General features: G+C 34.9%; 1 protein-coding gene across 13 annotated transcripts in view; it reads right to left on the reverse strand.

Annotated features, from left to right (window-relative positions):
• Positions 1-15,534, reverse strand: part of DCAF6 (DDB1 and CUL4 associated factor 6) — a 131,154-nt gene that overhangs the window by 10,416 nt on the left and 105,204 nt on the right. The window lies entirely within an intron of this gene.

Consider the following 15,534-nt stretch of genomic DNA (forward strand, 5'->3'; position numbering starts at 1 on the left):
CTACTCTATATGGACTCCATACAAAAGTATAGATTTGGAGCTAATGAGGCAGATTTTACTCTCCTAAGAACTGAGTTGGTTATGGTGCTGGAGATTGAAGAATAATGAGCTCTTTTAAGACTGATTTAATTATTAGAAGAAACTTTTCCTAACACATGATATAGTTAATAAGCTTGTTAGTTTGAATTTATTATTTAAAACATTATATTTTGACATATAATAGACCAAAAAGTTTACAAATCAGTAAGAAAAATGAACACTGTAACAGAAAAATAGTCAAAGGACAAGAGCAGAGAAATTATAGAAGAAATGGTCAGTAAATATATAATATAATGCTGAGCCTCACTAATAATAAGATGAAAATAACAAGTTGACTTCTTTTTATGAGGCAAGAGTACAGGAACTACTAATAGGCGTTGGCGAGTGGTTCTATATATAAAAAATCTAAGTGAACTCCTTTACTGGAAACTTTTCATTGAAGCAGAATACATACACAGGGAGGCATATCATAAGTGTGTAATACAATGAATTTTCACAAGTGAAACAAACCCATGAACCAGCACTGGTAGTGAGAAACAGCATAAGTGGAATTCCTGAATTCTCCCAGTGCTTCACTCCCACTGAGAGAGAACTATTATTCTGACTTCTAACAGTATGAATTACTTTTGCAAATTTGTGAATACTAATTAAATGGAATCACAGGATATATATTTTTGAGTCTAGCTTCTTTAGCTTAACATTATTTTTTAAGATTCATCCATGTTGTCTTATTTATTTTTTTTTTTTTTTTTTTTTTTTTTTTTTTTTGTTGTCTTATTTAGCTGTAATTAATTCATCCCCTTTGCTGTAGAATACTACTTTGTAAAAAGACATTATAATTTATGTATCCAATCAACTGTTGGTAGACACTGGGTTGGTTCACAGTTGCTGATTATCAAATTAGTGCTACTGTCCTTGGCAAACATATGTCCATGTTTCTGCTGGGTATATACCCAGGAAAATGGCTAGACCACAGAATGTACATATGCTCAGCTTTAATAGATACTTCCAAACAATTTTTGAAAGTGGTTACACCAATTTACATTCCCACCAACAATATACTGTGTTCCAGTTCACTAAAAATTAAATATTATCTATTAAAATTTAAAATATGTATTTGCTAGGAGCACCTGGCTGTCTCAGTCAGTAGAACATGGGACTCTTGATCTTGGCGGTTAATGAGTTCAAGCCCCACACTGAATGTAGAGATTACTTTTAAAAAAACTTTTTAAAAAAAGTTTTATTTATTTGAGAGAGAGAGGGAAAGAGAGATACGGGGGGAAGGGCAGAGAGAGAGAGGGAATTGCTCAACCAACTGAGTCACCCAAGTTCCCCCCAAATAAAAAAAAACACTTAAAAAAAGTATTTGCTTTGATGCACCAATTTTTTTTTAAACATTTTTATTTATTTATGATAGTCACAGAGAGAGAGAGAGGCAGAGACATAGGCAGAGGGAGAAGCAGGCTCCATGCACCGAGAGCCTGACGTGGGATTCGGATCGCGCCCTGGGCCAAAGGCAGGCGCCAAACCGCTGCGCCACCCAGGGATCCCTGATGCACCAATTCTACCTTTAAAAAATGTATGCTGCACAAAAGTTAAGCAAATATACAAATACTATATATTTTGTATTGTTTATATTTAGATTATACATACATTTATGTAATATAAATTTTTACCGTAGTAAAACTTCGGTAGTGTACTTTCAGAAAGACTGGAAATAATCTAAATGTTCACATGGAAAGGATAGATTAATTAAATAAGTTATGTTACATCCATATATTGGAATATTTATACCATCATTAAAAAAGATAAGGAAGGGGCACCTGGCTGGCTCAGTCAGTGGAGGGTGCGACTCTTGATCTCAGGATTGTGAGTCTGAGTCCCACACTGGGAGTGGAGATTACTTTAAAATATTTCAAAAATAAAATTAAAAAACCATATGGAGAATCCATAAGCAACTATGTGAAAACTGTTAGCATTATACTGCCAAATCTGCAACATTGGTTAAAGAATATTCTTAGGGGCAGCCCTGGTGGCACAGTGGTTTAGCGCCGCCTGTAGCCCAGGGTATGATCCTGGGGACCCAGGATCGAGTCCCACGTCGGGCTCCCTGCATGGAGCCTACTTCTCCCTCTGCCTGTGTCTCTGCCTCTCTCTGTCTCTCTCATGAATAAATAAATAAAATTAAAAAAAAAAAAGAATAATTCTTAGGGAAACAATTCTATATATGCATAGAAAGGGTCTATGGAAAACCAGAAACCAAATCATTAGTAACACTTTTTTTTTTTAAAAAGATTTTATTTATTTATTCATGACAGACACATAGAGAGGGAGAGAGAGAGGCAGAGACACAGGCAGAGGGAGAAGCAGGCTCCATGCAGGGAGCCCGATGTGGGTTTCGATCCCAGGTCTCCAGGATCCGGCCCTGGGCTGAAGGTGGCACTAAACCGCTGAGCCACCCGGGCTACCCTAGTAACACTTTTTAAAACAATTATATAACAATTTCATACTCCTACTTTTATAGTAAAAATGTATTTTCTTTTTCATAAAATGATATACTGTAAGTTATACAAGCTTATTTAAAAGTGCTGTAAAACCTTTATACTGTGCTTCGTATATTAAAAAAAAATGGGTCTACACATAAATTCCATTAGATAAAATTAGGATAAAATTAGATAAAATTAGGAAGTTCCATGCAAAAAAGTGACATGTTTACTCTGATTTTCTCTTTCTAATTGGGAGGTGATAATAAGAAGGACTAAGAGTTCAAATACTCTCAAAAGAAACATAATATAATTAGATCTCTCTTCTTAAGTAGAAGAGAAGACACTCTGAATCAGATACAAATATATGCTTAGCAAAAAACCAATAAATAGGGATCCCTGGGTGGCTCAGCGGTTTGACACCTACCTTTGGCCCAGGGCGCAATCCTGGAGTCCCGGGATCGAGTCCCGTGTCAGGCTCCCGGCATGGAGCCTGCTTCTCCCTCTGCCTGTGTCTCTGCTTCTCTCTCTCTCTCTCTCTCTGTCGATCATGAATAAATAAATAAAATCTTTAAAAAAAAAAAACAAAAAAAACTGGGCAGCCCTGGTGGCGCAGCGGTTTAGCGCCACCCTCCAGGGTGTGATCCTGGAGACCCTGGATAGAGTCCCACGTCAGGCTCTCTGCATGGAGCCTGCTTCTCCCTCTGCTTCTCTCTCTGCCTCTCTCTCTCTGCATCTCTATGAATAAAAAAAAACAAAAAACAAAAAACAACAAAAAAAATAAACCAATAAATAAAAAAACTCTTTTGTTAAGAAAGCAGAGTATCAGGTAATAGAGGAAACAAATGACCTTGCTGACAAACAAAAGGCCTTAGGAGCTATAAACGGGAAGATAAATTATGTGATAAATTAAGAATTTAGATAGAAGCTCAAGTTATTTAAAACAAGATGTGTGGACAAAATTAAAGCTGAATGCTTAATGAGGTAATAATAATTAAGAACTAGTGAGGACAGTACTAGACCAAAAATGTTCATTTCATTTAAAAGTTAGCTGTAGAAAAGAAAAAAAGTTAGCTGTAGAATATGGTCTAATTTACTGCTTAATATTTGTTTAATTTAACCATTCTAATTTTAAAATCTAGATCTCCACTAATCAGCCATCAAAACACGGAATGAAATCTTGCCATTTGCAATAATGTGGACAGAGCTGAAGTATATTGTTCTAAACAAAGTCAGTCACTCAGAGAAAGACAAATACCACATTATTTCACTCATATTTAGAATTTAAGAAACAAAACCAATGAACATATGGGTGGGGAAAATAGAAGGAAACAAACCATAAGAGATTCTTTATGACAGAACAGGGTTGCTGGAGGAGAGGTGTTTGGGAGGATGGACTAGACGGGTGATGGGCATTAAGAAGGGTACCTGTGATGAGCTCTGGGTGCTGTATGTAAGTGATGAATCACGGAATTCTACTCCTAAAACCAGTATTATACTATATAACTAACTAGAATTTAAATAAAAATTAGGAGAAAAGTAAATAAATAAAATCTAGATCTCAAGTTATGTGCTTTATATTATACAGTTTTGATCCAAGATTAGGGCACCTACCACTATATCACTGTAGGAAAATTATCTAAGAGAAAAAGTTTCACGTGCACAAATTTCACATTAGAAAATAAAAAGTAACAATAGATACTACACTTACATATACAATCACGTAATGTCCAACTCAGATAACATAATAAGCTTAAAGTGAATACACTGAAACAACTTTCCTGGAGAATATTTCATAGGAAACAGTGAAAAAATATATCATTGAAAATAATGTGTACTTTATTACTTTGCAAATTTTATCAAATGAAAGTGAAAATGATACATACATATGAAGAGTACCAATCAGCAAACAAATATTTATTAAAAGCCTACCATTGGCAAAGTTGTTCTGGAGAATATTAGTCATTCTTTTATGATAGCTTATGCTAGTTTGGCACCGAAATCAAAAGTCATAAAAGACATTATAAAGTTAATTATGTATATACAATTTTAAAAGTAAACAATAAAATCATAGTAATACAGAGTATAAATTTAAACCCAATGCAGAAAATAGAGAAAAGCAAAACTTAAAAAAAAAAAGATAAATCAATCCTAAAAAAGGCAAGAAGTAAAATACAAAACAAAAAAATGGTAAAACAGGATAATTAGAAGTTGGAAAAAAGTTTAAATATATCCGTAATGCTGATTTCACTCATATGTGGAATTTAAGAAAGAAAAGAGAGGAGCACAGAAGGAGAGAGGATAAAATAAAACAAGATGAAATCAGAGAAGGACAAACCATAACACTTTTAATCATAAGAAACAAACTGAGAGTTGAAGAGGAGGGGGTGAGGGGATGGAGTAACTGGGTGATGGACATTAAGGAAGCCATGGGATGTAATGAGCACTGGGTATTATATGCAACTGATGATTCACTGAATTCCACCTCTGAAATGAGTATTAGTCTACTAATTAATTGAATTAAATTTAAAAATAGTAAAAAAAATATATATATATCCATAATGATAGTAAATTTAAATAGAGTAAATTCACCAATTGAGAAAAAAGATTGTCTAAGAAACACTGAGAGCATAAAGACAAGGAAACATTTCAAGCAAAAGGATATTACACAAATACTAATTAAATGAAAGGTGACTTGGCTACATTAATATCAGACAAAACAGACTAAGGTAAAAAGTAGGATTAAGAATAGAGAGGACTATGGGCTCCTGGGTGGCTCAGTTGGTTAAATGTCTGCTTTGGCTTGGGTAATGGGCCCGGGCCATGGGATGGAGCCCTACTTTGGGCTCCTTGCTTAGCCAGGAGTCTCTTCTCCCTCACACTCTGCCTCCTCCTCCTCCCTCACTTCTTTTATGCTCTCTCTCAAATAAATGAATAAAATCTTAAAAACAAACAAACAAAAGAATTGAGAGGATTACTACATACATATAGTAAATTCAACTTACCAGGAAGATATAACAATTTAACATACACCCAGTAAAAGTAGCCTCAAATTGCATTTAAAAAGAAAAAGGACATAACTGCAAGGAGAATTAGACAAATCCACCATAATAGTGAAGATTTCAACACAATTCTCTCCCTATTTTATAAGCCAAGCTGACAAAAATACACAAACATCAAAAATATAAATAATTTTAACAACGCAATTAATGGTCTTGATCTAATAATCACATAAAAAATTCCACATTAAAAATTAGAGTAATATTCTTTTCAAGGACCTATGAAATAGATACAAACTTGACATGTACAAGGCCACAAAGTCAGTTTCTATAAATTTCAAAGACTGCATCTAACACCAACCACATTCTCTGACCACAAGTTAGATGTTACTGAAAAAAAAAAAAAAAAGTTAAATGTATACAACTTAAGAAGTTAGAGGGAGGGGCACTCGGGCGACTCAGTGGTTGAGTGACTGACTGCCTTTGGCTCAGGTTGTGATCCTGAGGTCCTGGGATCAAGTCCCATAAGGCTCCCATGGGGAGACTGCTTCTCCCTCTGCCTATGTCTCTGCCTCTCTGTGTGTGTGTCTCTCATTAATAAATACATAAAAACCTTAAAAAATAAAAAAGGAGTTAGGGGGGAAAAAGTCCCACAAAATAATCTCAAAGAAAATAGATCAAGGAAATAATAAAGAAAGAAAAAGTGGAAATACAAAACAAAGAGTAACAATATTATACAGTTCTGCCATTATGATGAAAAAATTAAAGGAGTTCAAATAAATGTTATGAATAAAAAGGTGGCTATAACTCAAGATGGCAGAAATTAAAGAGACAATAAAAACAGCATAATAAATTTGCAAACCTTGATGGACTGACACATTTTTTTGAAAAACCTACTAAAACTCACTAAAAAGAAGAGCTAGTGTAAAAAAAAAAAAAAAAAAAGAAGAAGAGCTAGTGTAAACAGTCCTGTAGGTATTAAAGAAGTAAAATAATATTTAAAAACTATCTCCAAAAGAAAACACAAGGTCCACATGGTTTTATAGGTAAGATCTACTAACCTTTTAAAGAAAAGATCATTCCAATCTTATACAAACTGTGAAAATATGAAATATTTTTCTACTAATTCTCTGATGCAAGTGTAACTTTTTACCAAAAACAGGATCATGAAAATACAAGAAAATTCATTCCAAATATAGATACAAAAATCCTTCACAAAATATCAGCAAATCAAATCCAACAATGTATCAAAAAGATAATACATCATATCATGATCAAGTTCATTTTTCCCCAGAAATATTAAGATTGTTCAACCCAACATGTAAGGAGTTTGAAAGTCTTCACTCCACAAACTGACAAAAAATTTAACAGACCAAAAAGTCAACAAGTCTTCCTGGATCTGTAAGAGAGGGAAAGACAGTGAAAACTGCTGTCCCTGAGACTGGAGAGACAACAGGCAAACTGGGAGTCCTAGCTTAACAGAGCAGAGACTTGGGGGTAAGAACACCTGAGCTGTGTTTGAGGAACTGCTGGAGGCTCCGTGTGGACAGCTGTGAGACTTAAAAACTTCAGGGGAACCCAGTCATAGAGGCCCTCCCCACAATATTTTCAGATTTGCCTCTAGGAGCCAGACCAGATTGCCACACAAAATGCTGAAGAAAAATCCCCTTGAGTCTCTGGCAGGGAGAAGGAAAAGGAACCATTCTGAAAACTGCCAGATCACCCTATTCTTCTTAGTAGGCCTGTTTTTAGGGGAAAGTTGTTAACTAGCTAACTAATAAGTCAGCAGGGATTATTATCATAAATAATCAAAGCCTAACTAACCTAAGGGAGGGAAAAAAGCCAACTACAGCCACTCTGGCCATTCCATCCCACTTGAAGGAAAAGAAAAAAAACCCTGAGGAACACCTGTAAAGTCCAGAGATGTAGGCTCACTAAGAGACTGAGACCTACTCTTAAGACTATAGGATGCTTCCCCTCCCCATGCCTCACCACAATATTACTAAATGTTTATTTAGAGCAGTTCCTTTTACATAATACATCATATAGAGCTAGTAAAAAAAAAACAAAAAAAACAAAAACAAGGCACACCAAAAGAGAAAAAGCAATTTAAAGAGAGCAAGTTGGAATTATCAGACCAGGAGTTTAAAGTAACTATGATTAACATAACTATGAATAGGGGAGCCTAGGTAGCTCAGATGGTTAAGCGTCTGCCTTCAGTTCAGGACATGATCCCCAGGTCCTGGGATCGAGCCCTGCATTGGGGGTCCCTGCTTCTCCCTCAACACCTCCCCACTGCTCATGCTCTTTCATGCTCACTCTCTCTCAAATACATAAATAGAATCCTAAAAAAAATATTACTATTAAGGGCGCTAATGGATAAAGTACCACATGCAACAATAGAGCAATGTAAGCAGAGTGCTGGAAATTCTAAGAAAAAAGAAAGGCCAGAGATAAACAAACAAAACAGAAATGAAGAATGCCTTTGACAGGCTTATTAATAGACTGGACATGGTTGAAAAAAATCCTTGACCTAGAAGATATATTAATAGAATGCTTGAAAATCAAAAAGCAAAGGAAACAAAGACTGAAAGAAAAAGTGCAAACAGAATATCCAAGGACTGTGAGATAACTACAATTGATGTAACATAAGCATGATGAAAATTCCAGAAAGTCAGGAAAGGAAAGAAAAGAAGGAAAGGAGAGGAAAAGAAAGGAAATATAAAAGACAAGCAATATTTGAAACAATATGACTGAGAATTTCACCCAAATTAATGTCAGACACCAAATCATAGATTCAGGAAGCCTAGAGAACACCAAACAGGATAAATACCAAAAAAATCAAACCAAACCAAAAATCCTACAACCCAGGCATATCATTTTAAAAATAGAGAAAATCAAAGATTAAAAAAAAAAAAATCCTGAAAGAAGCCAGAGGAAAATAAACATCTTACCTAGAGAGGAACAAAGATAAGAATCACATCCAACTTCTCCTCAGAAACTATGAAGCAAGAAGAGAACGAAGTGAAATATTTAAAACACTGAGAGAAAACAAAATCACCAACCCAGAATTTTGTACCCTGTAGAATTATCCTTAAGTAAGAAATAAAGACTTTCTCAAACAAAAAGCAAAGGAATTTGTTGCCAGTAGACCTGCCTTGCAAAAATATTAAAAGAAGTTCTTTATAGAGAAAAAAAATGAAATCAGACACATGGATCTATAGAAACAAAGAAGAGTATCAAAGTAGGAATAAGTGAAGATAAAATAAAAACTTTCATTTTTCTTTGTTTATCTAACAGTTAAGTTCAAAATAATAATAGCAATAATGTATTGCACTATGTATCTTACATGTATAAATGTTTATGTTAAAGTGAAATGAATGACAGCAGTGATACAAGGGACAGGAAGAAGGAATTAAGGTTTTTTATCATATGATATTCACACTATCTGTGAAGTGGTATAGTATTATTTGATAGTGGATTGGATTAGTTGTAAAAGTACACTGCAAACTCTAGAGCACCCACTAAAGTCTTAAAAAAGCAGTACAGCTGATAAGCTAAGAAAGGAGAGAAAATACAGTCATATAAAGTACTGGATTCACACCACAAAAGGCAGAAAAAAAGAAAAAGACAAGAACAAAGAACAGAGAACAATAAAGAATATGGTAAACATTAATCCAATTATATCAATTATTGCTTTGAATATCAGTGTTCTAAAAACACCAATTAAAACACAGATTATGGGGATCCTTGGGTGGCTCAGTGGTTTAGCGCCTGCCTTCAGCCCGGGGCATGATCCTGGGGTCCCGGGATCGAGTCCCACATCAGTCTCCCTGCATGGAGCCTACTTCTCCCTTTGCCTGTTTTGTTTTTTTTTTTTTTAATTTTTATTTATTTATGATAGCCACAGAGAGAGAGAGAGGCAGAGAGACAGGCAGAGGGAGAAGCAGGCTCCATGCACTGGGAGCCCGACGTGGGATTCGATCCCGGGTCTCCAGGATTGCGCCCTGGGCCAAAGGCAGGTGCCAAACCGCTGCGCCACCCAGGGATCCCCTCCCTCTGCCTCTGTTACTGCCTCTCTCTTTCTCTCTGTGTCTTTCATGAGTAAATAAAAAATTTAAAATATATATATAAAAAAATAAAACACAGATTATCGGAGTGGATCAAAAAACATGACCCAACCATCCACTGTCTACAATAAATCCACTTCAAAATAAAAACTGACATAGCTTAAAAGTGAATGCATGGAGAAAAATATACCATGCTAACACTAAACAAAAGAAAGCAAGAATAACTCTTTCTTTCAGACACAGCAGCCTTCAAAGTAAGCAACATTTTATCAGGGATAAGAAAAGCATTACATAATGTCAAAGGAATCAGTTCTCCATAAACAATCCTTATTGCGTATGTGCCTAACCAGAAAGGGTCAAAACACATGGGGCAAAAGCGGATAGAAATGCAAGGAGAAACAGATGAATCCATTATTATAGCTAGAAACTTCAACACACTTGTCTCAGAAAGGGGCAGACATTGGAGGGAGGCAGTAAAGACAGTTGAACTCAACACCACCACAAATCAACTGGATTTAATGGACATCTACTGACTACTTCATCCAACAACAGCACAATACACATTCTTCTCAATGGAACATTCACCAAAATAGACTACATTCTGGGTCATACGACACACCCAAAAGACTGTTTGGTATTAGGGCATCTGCAAGTGTTACCTACTGTATTAGCACATTAAAGGAGAAAAAATATATGATAACCCAATAGATTTAAAAAATGTACTTGAGTCAATCAACATTCATTCATGATAAAACTGTTAGTAAACTAGGGCAGCAAAGAACCCCCTAACCTGATAGAAGGTATCTGCAAAAACCCTAAAACACAAACCTAAATAAACTCACGCAGACATTCTTTTCAAAATCAGGAGCAAGGTGTGATTCTTACTATCCTCATTAACCAATATATTGTAAGGAGTAAGAATGAAAAGTAGGAAATAAAACTCCTATTTGCAATGATATGACTGTCTACAACAAAACAAAACAAAACAAAACAAAACAAAACAAAACAAAACAAAAAACCTACTAGGAATTTACATACCAATTAATAGATAAAACAGAAAAATATCTAGGTGGATCATTATACAAGTCAACTGCATTTCTAAACATCAGCAACTATTAAGAAAGCATAAGTTTTTAAAAAATTACCTTTACAACAGCAATGGAAATGAAAGTGTCTATAAATAAGTTAAAGAAAGATATTCCTGTTTGTAGGCTATTATAACATGTTACTGAAAGACATTTTTAAAAAGACCGTAAATAAATGTAGAAATAACTTAATATTGTGAGGATAATCAATTCTCCAAATTTATTTACAGGCTTATTACACCTATAATCATATTCTGATGACTCATGTGTGGAACTTAAAAAGTTGATCATAAAACAGACCTAAGGAAACAAAGAGTAGCCAAGTCTCTTTTAAAGAAAAATAAGAGACTTAGAAGACATTAAGACTATAAGCTAGAGTAATGATAAGAGCATGGTATTGATGGAGAGGCAAACAATTGTCCAATGGAATGAAACAGAGCCCAGAAACAGACTTGTGTTTATATGGAACTCTGTAATATGACATGGGTAGCATTGCAGCTCCCTGGGGAAATTCAACATTTAATAAATGAACAAGGAAGATAGGGCTATGTGGGCACAAATATATATCACAAATAAAGATCAATTCCACATAGATTAATATCTTAAATTGTCCAAAGGAAACTTCAAAAGAAAATTTTCAATTTTTGAAATTTCAGGGTAAGGATTTCTTAAATAAAAGAAAATGATATGAATTAAAGAATGATAAAATTCAAAATTAAGAATGGTTCCTCAAAAGACAACTTAAAGATAAAATAAATCACAAACCAGAAAAAAATATTTGCACACTTATGATAGCAAATTAGTATAAAAATTATTAAAAATTCCTTAATAATAAAAACTCAATCAACATGGAAAAGTAAAACAAGTCAATTAAAACAACCCAGTAGAAAACTAATATGGCCAAAGAACAAATGAGAGATGCATAAACTCATTTTGTAAATGGAGAAATGAAAATCAAAACCACAAGATACCACTGTACACCAAATCAATTAGCAAAATCAAAAAAAGTAACAAAACCAGGTTGTAGAGAAGATGTGGATCAATGTAATTACTTAGTGACTTTATTAATTTACACCCCCATTTTGAAAAACAATTTGAGATTATCTTTTTTTTTCAATTTGAGATTATCTTGTAAAATTAAACCTTCCATTCCTAGGTATGCACCCCAGAAAAACCCAAGGAGACATATTTCAGAATGTTCAAACCAGCACTGTTAATAACAGCAAAAACTGCAAACAACCTAAATGCCCATTCACAGGAAAAGAGATAAATTATGGGACAGTCATATAATGGATTATTATACAGCAGAAAATTGAGCATCAGCTACACATAACAACATGGATGAATCTTAACATAATGTTGATGAAAAAGAAAGGGCAAGTCCTAAATCCCATATCCAGTATGATATTCTTTTTTATAAAGTTTAAAAGTGGGTAAAGCAAATTAAATGATATATTATTTTGGCAATTATGTTTGTCATAATTTCTTGTTTAAAGTAAAGCATGATAAATATGACATTCAGAAGAATGGTTTTGCCCCCGGTAAGGTGGGCAAGGGGAAAGAATGGAGGACAGTACACATGGATCTAAGTTATTGGTAGTCTTATTATTAAAAAATGAGTAAAGAAAAGGAACCAAGCATGAATTAACAATGATAGTGTGTCACAAACCAAGAATTACAAAAATAGAATTCTCCCCCTTCTTAAATTAGGTTAAGAGTCCTTAATAATGCCAGTGCCTGTCCAAAACTCTATTGCTGCAATTACTATGTTATATGTGTCCATGTATCCCACTGAACCAAGAGCTAATGAAGGCTGAGTTGTCATTATCTTATATCACTACCATCTGCCATGGTGTTTGGTTCATGTAGATTTATTGAATGGATAAAATAATAAATATGAAATTGATTCATCCAAGAATCTCAAAGGAAAAACTAAAACATCTCAAGGTATCAGCTATTTATTTGGGAGACAGCATTTAAAAAACAAAACAAAAACCTAGAATGAATCTAATATATAAGTGACCTAAGAAAATTAAATCCTAGATTCCCAAGTTTATTATTTAGATCCCTTCCTTTTCCCTGAGAGTCTTTGCATTTTATTAATACTACATATTCTAGAAAAATCTGTTTCTAAATGGTCAGCAAAATTTAAGATAATTCCAAGCTTACCATTAGAAGTTATAAAAGTCAGAAAAAGTCTATAAATACTAGAGAGGAAAACAAACCATGAGAGTCTCCTAACTCTGGGAAACAAAGGGTTGCAGAAGGAGAGGGAGGGTGGGGAGATGGGGTAACTGGGTGATGGGCATTAAGGAGGGCACATGATGAGATGAGACTGTTACATGATATGTCAGGAAATTCAATTTAAATAAAATTAAAGAAAAACAGTCTATTAGCCCTATTTAAAAAAATAAATAAATTGGCACATTCAGTTGTTAGAGAACTAGGTTAAAATATAAGAAGAAATGAAACAGCACTAAAAATATAAAACATGAATTACTTTGCCTATTGTTTCTAATATGGTAAATCTTTTTATAAAACACTATTACAGGGGTGCCTGGGGGGGCTCAGTCAGTTAAATGTCTTGACTCTTAATATCAGCTCAGGTCTTGATCGCAAGATCGTGAGTTCAAGTCCACGCCCAGTGTGGAGCCCACTTAAAACAAACAAAAAAACCTCCCACCATTACATATAGCTAGAGTGGTACAAATTAATTGATATTATTGGTGTTATTAAAATGACTTGTGGAAGAACAAAGAAATTTTAAGGCAGAAAAAAATGGCCTAATCAAGACTGAGAGACGACTGATTTATTTAACCTACCATTAAATGATTTAAGGAGTAATTTAATTAGCCAAAGGAGTTTAATATAAAAGGACTATAACTAAGGATAGAACTTAAAGGACAGGACTACAATCATAACAGGTGAATTCTGAGTCAACCTATAGGAAGAAATTCTTTGCAGGTGTGAAAGAGTCTTCTAGTCTAGGTATCTAATGAACTTGATACACTTTAGAATGTAAATTGGAAGAGCATTTTCCAAATTAATAGTTGTTTTTTTTTAGGTGTTCCACAAAATGGGTTTGTGGAATGTGGAAAATAATGGGTTAAGTAAAACTAAACAGTTTTTTGGTTCCAAGTTTTCTGAGAGGTTTTCTTATGCCAGTTTTATGAATCTCAAAAGAGGTTATACACAATGTAGTATTTCCCAAATTTTGTGACACCATGGTAGAGAACCAGAGCACTTAGGGTAACATGAAAAAAAAGTACTGCTCAGAGACTTCTGGAGGTTCCTAGTCCAGAGATCTTACTGTTCTGAGATTGCTCACAATGTTTCCTCGGACAACCACAAAGACACTGTGGGGGGAGCAACCTAGCTGGCCATTAGAATCACTAATTCAATCCCAGGCTACCCAGGGTGGGAAGTGAATAGAAAGCTCATGTGCACACTTTCATTGTGGTACATAAAACCCTAACAACTTGGGGGCATACAAAAAGACCTAGACATGAGCTGTGTGTGTGTGTAGGGGTAGGGAATGCATTTTCCCCTCAAAATGTACTAGTAGAGCTAAGGGAAAGCAAGCCTGACACTGCTATCTTTAGAAGGGTCAGCTTCCAAGGCTGGCCTTTGGCTGGTGTCTGGAAACTCGATTTGTGGGGACATTCCCTACATTGTTCTGCTTGCCTGGAACACTGCCCCCTGCTTGCCTAGATCATCTGTAACAAATAACGAGAACACCTACTTTCCTTCTAGGTCTGGAGTTCAGATAGTTTTGTTTGGGTGTGGAGGATGTCTACACAACCAGCCCCCAATAAAAATGCCAGATTTTGTATCTTAAGCAAGCTTCTCTAAACAGAAACACTACATAGGTGTTACGGCATTTTATTGCTGAAGGAAGGAGTACATTATACAGCCCATGCCGGGAAGAAGAATGTTGGAAGCTTATGCTTAGATTCTTCCAGACTCTGTCTGATGTGTCTTTTCCTTTGTCATAATTACAAGTGAATCTGAGTTCTTTGAGTCTTTCTAGGAAGTCATCAAATATGTGGGAAGGTTGTGGGACCTCTGAAACAATACAAGTTGATGTTTAAACAATGTGTGGTTTAGAATTACCAACTCCCCCACATCCCCGTGCAGCTGAAAATCTGCATAAGACTTCTGACTCCCCATTAACCTACTGATAGCCTACCATTGACCAGAGAAGACTTACTGATAGCATAAATAGTCGAGTAACACGTATTTTGTATGTTGTATGTATTACATATTGTCTACTTACAATAAAGCTGGAGAAAAAATGTTATAAAGAAAATTGTAAGGAAAAGAAAATTTATAGTACTGTAAACTTCTAGTATTGTACTTATTAAAAAAATCTGCATCTAAGTGGATCTACACAGTTCAAATCCATGTTATTCAAAGGTCAACTGTAATTCATAGTTTTTTCTTTATTTCAAGTTTAGGAACTCAAAGGAAGAAAACAATAAGCCAGATCATCTAAAGAAATACGGAGGAAAATTTAGTTAGCTAGAGTTTTAGATGAAAAGATGTTTTCTTTGCCAACTCTTATTTACATATCCATGTATGTGTTATTATGCTGGCCTTAAAGGTGTTTACATCTTCTATACGGCAACATATACACGCAGAGTAAGTGTTATAAGGCAGCATAACAGATACATGTAAGGGCACACAGAAGAAACGTGCAGTCCTACCTGAGACTAAGAAAAGTATGGGCCAGGAAAAGTTTTAAAAATAAGCAACTTAAGATGAATGTTGAGATAAGGTGGCCAACCTGATGGTGATGGTGACAGGAGGGCATTTCAGGTTGAGGGCACAAGTGAATAAAGCAACAGAGGCACTGAGT

Source organism: Canis lupus, chromosome 7 (genome assembly GCF_003254725.2).
Source record: "Canis lupus dingo isolate Sandy chromosome 7, ASM325472v2, whole genome shotgun sequence".
Lineage (NCBI taxonomy): Eukaryota > Metazoa > Chordata > Mammalia > Carnivora > Canidae > Canis > Canis lupus.